The following is a 6319-nucleotide window of genomic DNA, read 5'->3' on the forward strand; positions in this document are numbered from 1 at the left end:
GGTGATTGGTGTTGACATTATTGATCTTAGCGAGAAAGTTTCTTCGTTGAGTGCTTTTGATAAACAAGAAAATTCTAAAATCTTGAACAATCTTGATTCTGAGATTCCTTTGACTGCTCGCATGTTTCGATTAATTAATTCTTCTCCTTTAATGATTTTTATGAAGGGTAACTTTTTTTTCTTCTTTTAATATATAATTAAATTAAACAGGTCTGATTTTTTAATTATGAAGTTAACATTGTAATTTTTTGCTTTATTATTATTATTAATTTCATTCCTGGAACTTAATTTTTTAGAATTTAATTTTAAATTTTTTGGATTTTTGATTTTAATTTTATAAAATGATCATTTTAGTCTTAATTTTCTAAAACTTATTTTATACAGCAATCAATTTATCAAGAATTTTAATTTCATCTTTTGTACATTAACTGTTTAAGTAGTTTAACTTTATAATCTTTTTTATAATTGTAAAATGTTTGCGATCGGTTTATACCGTTTATTTTTTTATTATTTAAAAATAATTTTTTGAAAGTCATTTGAAAAAATTTTATTGTACATTTATTTAAGTTGATTATTTCTTAGTTTACAAAATTTACTTTTTTGTATTTTGCTCTAATTTTTATTATAATTAATTTTAACTTCAGTTTTGCTTTTTATTTAAATTTATAAATTTATTTCGTTGTTCAAATAGTATTTTTTTAGATTAAAAATTTATTAATTTATAAAAAACAGGCAAGCCCAGTGACCCGCGTTGTAAATTTTCACGTGCGTTAATTGAACTTCTTGATTCGTATAATCTCATTTACGAAACTTTTGATATATTAATTGATAATGATATCCGCGAAGGTCAACTTTTATATAATAATTTTAATTTCCGTTTTTTTGAATTTTTTTTTTTAAAGGTTTAAAAAAGCATTCTCATTGGCCCACGTATCCTCAAGTGTATGTTAAAGGAGGTCTTCTTTTTTTGTTATATGTACTCTAGAGAAATATTTTTTTGATTATTTTCATAAACCGGTAAAATGAAAATCTATAAAAAATTAATTTTTTTAAATTATTTTCAAAATTTCTTTTTTTTTTTTTATTAGTTTTGGTGGGCGGTCTTGATATTGTTCAAGAGCTGATTGCTTCAAAGGAGTTTTTTTCTCTACTTCCTTCCTCTTGTTATAAAGAAAGCGCTAAGGCCCTTCACGCGAGGCTGAAAAATCTTATCCAAACCAGTAAAGTCGTACTTTTCATGAAGGTAGCGTAGATCGTGCCTTATATTTATAACTGTTGCCATTGGTCAATAACTTTATTTAAGGGTACGCCCGACCAACCAAAGTGTGGCTTTAGTAAAACGATGGTTGATCTTCTTAAGTATTCCCGGTTTTTTTATCATTTTTTTATCTTTTTATTATTTTATTAACGGGTTTATTATTTTATGCTTAATTAAAAAAATTATTAAAAAGTTTATTATTAATAGATATTGGCAAATTTGAAACTTTTGATGTATTATCCGATGAACATGTGCGTCAAGGGCTTAAGGAGTACTCGAACTGGCCTACTTATCCCCAACTGTTTGCTTTTTTTATATTCTGCATTATCACTATTTTTCAACTCAATTTTTTTTTGTTTTTAGTTATGTAAAAGGACAGCTGGTAGGCGGAGTAGACGTGGTTAAGCAACTGGTGGAAACGGGTGAGCTACAGGATATTATAAACGGGCTCTAATATGCTTTGCTGAATGTAAATAGAAAAGGCTTTTATTTATAAGTTCGCTGTATTTAATTAAAGTAGGCAAGGCACGTGTTAAATAAATAACGCGTGTATATACCACGGGTTATATTTATTGCTTATTTAGTTTTACATGTGCTCATTAACATGTTAATAGTTGCCCCACATTTACTGAAAGTCGATTTTTACCACCACTGCTATTCGTACTCTACAAGGGTGGACTGTCTTTGCACATCAACTCTCATACGCGGGTCGCCCCCGTCCTACCCCGTTGGACACCCTAACCATCTTTTAGCAGATGGGCCCTTTTCCGAGTAATGAGGCGATATACTCAGCCTGAATTATAGTTTAATGCCTTAATGCTTAGCCGGGAGTTCAAGCCAAAGGCGAAAGACAAGTACATAATTTTAAAATAAGAAATAAACCTTTACTCGGTCGAGTGCCAGAAACTTTAATAAATAAATAAATGGGAGCCGGGATCTTTTCCTTGGCAGGAGCGAACTTTCTCACTACACCTCATTGCTATTCGGAACATGATTACTCCGAGGGTTATACGAGGCGCGCCTTAGTCCAAATCAAGCCTACCGAGCACCGGCACAATATAAAAAATTAAAAATTAATTTCTTCTCGCAGCTCTTTTGTCTTTCTCCGAATTTTTCTCATGCTTTAAGGGTAATTTGGATAAGCATTAGTGTGCGACTACCTTTTAGGGGCATTTCAAGAGATTATGTTAGTTTTTGGTGTTTATTGGAAACGGGCACTTAGAAGTTTGGTGGATGCCAATATTGTCCAAAAAGTTATTGAACCGTACGAGAGCTATATAATTATAAGTTATTACATAAAGATTTTTTAAAGCTAGCTGTTGAACTTTACCTAGTAAACCTTTTAGCAGGACTTTCACCCCTTTCAAAAGTATTAAATGTAAGGTCAAAATAAGTTCATTTTTTGCCTAACTTGTAAAGAAGCTTGCCGCAAAAGAAGCATCAACGTAAAATTAATTGATGACAAAACATAAAAAGTATTTTGCGGCGTTACCTATAACATATAAATGCTAAAAGCTATTTTTCGCCGGGCAGTTTTTTTAAACCGAGTCCGTGGGTGTTTTCATCGTTTCTGCTCTTTCTCAAAGCAGAAAATTTACATAATCACAATCCACTCAGTTTTAACAATTTCTATTTTCTGATCTTACATTCTCTAGAATTTAACTGTAGGGACTATATGAAAAATAGGTAGAGAAAGGGAAAAGGAGATTTATTAAATTAGTCTCGCTGGCAGTAGAGGTTTAACTTTCTCTGAAGGGTGGGGCCTTTGACCTAAAGTAAATATAACGGTGTCTTAAGGTTTAAAAGTATGTTCGCAAATAAATTAAATTCCTTGGAAAAATACCAAAAGTTTGCAATGTCTCTTAGCAGCTCTTTTATTGGAAACGCTTGTACGCGAAACTCAAACACATGAAAATTCGTTCTTGTTCGTAGCAGCTAGTTTATATAAAGAATATTTATTATATTCCTCAAACTTCATAAAGTCTTATAACTTTGAGCATTTACAGGTGATGTATAGTCTCCGTTACAGGATACTTCTTAATAGCTACGCGCTTCTCATAATGTGCCGTCATCTATTATCTATTTGTAATTACCTTCATTCTTTTCTCGTAATTCCATTACATGCTTAGCTTGTATAACTTTACTTATTTTTCATAATTTAATAATGAACGTTGTGACTTAGAAATTTACTTAGTCAAATCTTTTAAAAACGCCTTCCGTGCCTTTTTACCAACTTCTGCAACAACGAAAGTAATTAATTTCAGTTTTTAAGTGCAATGAGATAGGTGCGTTCTATAAGTATTCGCCAACCATTATAATAAACGCCATACGACAATTCCCTATAGCAAGTTTTCGTTAAATACATTTTTGTGTCAGGTGTTCTTAATACGCATTTTAATAGCGATCTATTTATAATATTAAAAAAAAAAACTTCTTTATAGCGCTTACAAATGCAAAGGTTTTTACCAGTTATTCCTATAATTTTGCTTCTTGTACTTTGTTTTATAAAATAACTTGTAAAGTTTCTCGTTTAAAGAGCTTTAATAAAATCCTTTAGCGTTATTTAAAATAGTAAAAAGATTCTTTTAATAAATAAATCATTAAGTAACAACATACTTTTTAACCAAATTCCCGTGGCACTTCCAAATTTTTCCATAATCTCATATATCCTACAGGTCCTCGTAGAACAACGGTTTTTTAACTAAGACTTTCTCACAACTACTTCCATCTCTGTAGACAAACAAACATTTATACTTTAATAGTTTTCGCACTCTGGTTAAATCATTCCTTCATCAACTCAAATTTTATTTTTATCAAAAGTATTTGGGTTCCATTGTAAGTTAAAAAACCTTGTAGTCAAGGTTTTTATCGTCTTATACTAGGTATAAACCTCTTAACCAAGAAAAATCCATTAGTAAACTAAATCTTTCTCAAAAAAAAAATATAATATCTTAAACATTGTTTTTATTTTTTTTAGTGCTCGTTTCTTAGCGTTTGTTTTCTATCGATCTGATACAGATTTAAACTTAACACACCCTTTTTCTACAATAAATTTTTTTTGCGTAATATTAACCTCCACCTTAATTTTATTATATTTTCTTAGTTTCCATTTTTCAACCACCTGTTTATTTCGTTTTACCATTATATACATAACCTACAAAACAATTTATTACAGAAGAGTCAAATATTTTAGCTGTTGTAAAAGCTATTAAAAATTTTAGCCGCTATAGTATTTGAACCTATAGAGCAGGTCTTGTTGTTGACAATCAGGAATTTCTGCTCAGTTCCTACATTTTTATAAAAAATGCGAAAAAGACTGTACTTGCGAACCTATGAACTAACGCAATCAGCTCTTAACTTTTTCTTAATAAAGTTTATAACTCAAAAAAATGGTTCATTACACATTACACATTGCAAAGCCATCCTTTAAACCCCAAGCATTAATATATATATATGTTGATAATAAAATTTAAACCCAAGCGTAGATTTTTTTAAAATATATGATAAAATTTAGCAAGTCTCATTGAATAAGACATAAGTGTAAAAATTATCTAACACCAAAATTACAATTAAATTGAGTCTTTGCACATCATAAATCCTGAGATTACAGAAAAGCAACAAAATACAGTCGCTTTATATATTTATTCCTTTTTCTGCTAGTTAAAACTCTCACTATTCTCGCGTTGCGTCCAGCTATAGCGCCTAAAAAGGTAACCAAGGGAAACAAGAATTATATGTCAACAGTTTTATTGCGTTGCTCACCAGGTATACACACGAACACGCACTGAGTCATCTACCACTCATAAGCCAACCCTCCCGCAAGCTTTAACGCACACAAAAAAAAGGCTTCTTGCGGGGTCCAACATTCTAAGGTTAATTACGGACATTCGGAACATTCAGAACATTCGAGAACATTCTACTAACATACACTTTAAGAAATAAAATGCAACCCTCAAACAAGGAATTGAAAAAATATAAACTAAAATAAAAGTTAAGAATGAGGCACAAACCATTATAAACTAAAAGGGGAAAGACAACTAATCTACTGTTAAAAATCTAATGAATTTACTACAGATATTGTAACGACCAAAAAGAAGTTACTTCTATGAAGATGGCAGGGCGTTGTGCAACCAGGAATAAGCATAGATAATTAGTAAAATTATGTTTCAGAACCAGAACAAGGGCAGAACAAGACCAAGAAACAAAAGGAAAGGGAAGACGGTCGACAGTAAAGAGAAATAAACAAAACTTAAGCTTTCCCGTAGCTGACCAAGTCCATATATATATGCTAGTAAAGTAATTAACAATTCAGCGTGCTATTATGAGGGTAAAGGGCTTGAAAATGGAAAGGTTTAGTACCAAGTGTTACAGATGTGTTTCCTCATGGTTGTAATCTGTTAAAATCTTAAGACTGAGCTATCTATACTTATAAATTAACAGTTTAGCAGCTTATCCGTTAAGGGATAGTTATTTACTAATTATTGTTTAAAATAAAACAATCAAAATAAGCTATGAAGTAACAGAGTACAATTTTAAAAACTTCTCACATATATTATAAGAATCTAACCCTATATACAGTATCGTTCAAAATTTTTTCTGTTTTAAATTTTTTTTGGAAAAATTCTATAACGCTTTAATTAATAATTGGTTATATTGATCCCTTATATAATATGTAAGTTTAGATTGAGATCTTTTTAATGTAGTTTGTATTAGAGGAATTGCTTTTTTATTAAAGTCTTTATCGCTTTTTAAGTCGAGTGAAACGATTTTGCACGTGATCCCCTTATTGCAAAGTTATTTTAATCTTTGTACGAAATTTTCATGATCGCTCCATCACAGGGGATTTTTTTTAAGCATTTGAGGGACTATAAAGGGTAGCTTATTTGGAGACCTTAATAAAGCTTAAACTTTCAATCGATAGAGAAAATGATGTAGAATGTCTTCTAGATTAAGGCATGCCTTGTACCGAGACCGCTTGTGAATGTGGTGTCAGCAAGACCGCAAAGCTCAAATGATATAAATCGTCGTTGCAATGAACCTGGGTGTCCAAAGATCCTTAAA

At 30.8% G+C, this 6319-nt stretch overlaps 1 long non-coding RNA gene across 1 annotated transcript; it reads left to right on the forward strand.

Moving 5' to 3' along the window:
* Positions 1-905: 905 nt before the first annotated feature.
* Positions 906-1366, forward strand: LOC135121685 (uncharacterized). Its single transcript, XR_010279086.1, has 3 exons — positions 906-956; positions 1089-1243; positions 1304-1366. It is a non-coding gene; the product is annotated as an uncharacterized LOC135121685 (long non-coding RNA).
* The last annotated feature ends 4953 nt before the right edge of the window (positions 1367-6319 follow it).

This window comes from Zophobas morio, unplaced genomic scaffold, assembly GCF_036711695.1.
Source record: "Zophobas morio isolate AGI-343-1 ecotype UQ-CSIRO unplaced genomic scaffold, CSIRO_AGI_Zmor_V1 ptg000666l, whole genome shotgun sequence".
Lineage (NCBI taxonomy): Eukaryota > Metazoa > Arthropoda > Insecta > Coleoptera > Tenebrionidae > Zophobas > Zophobas morio.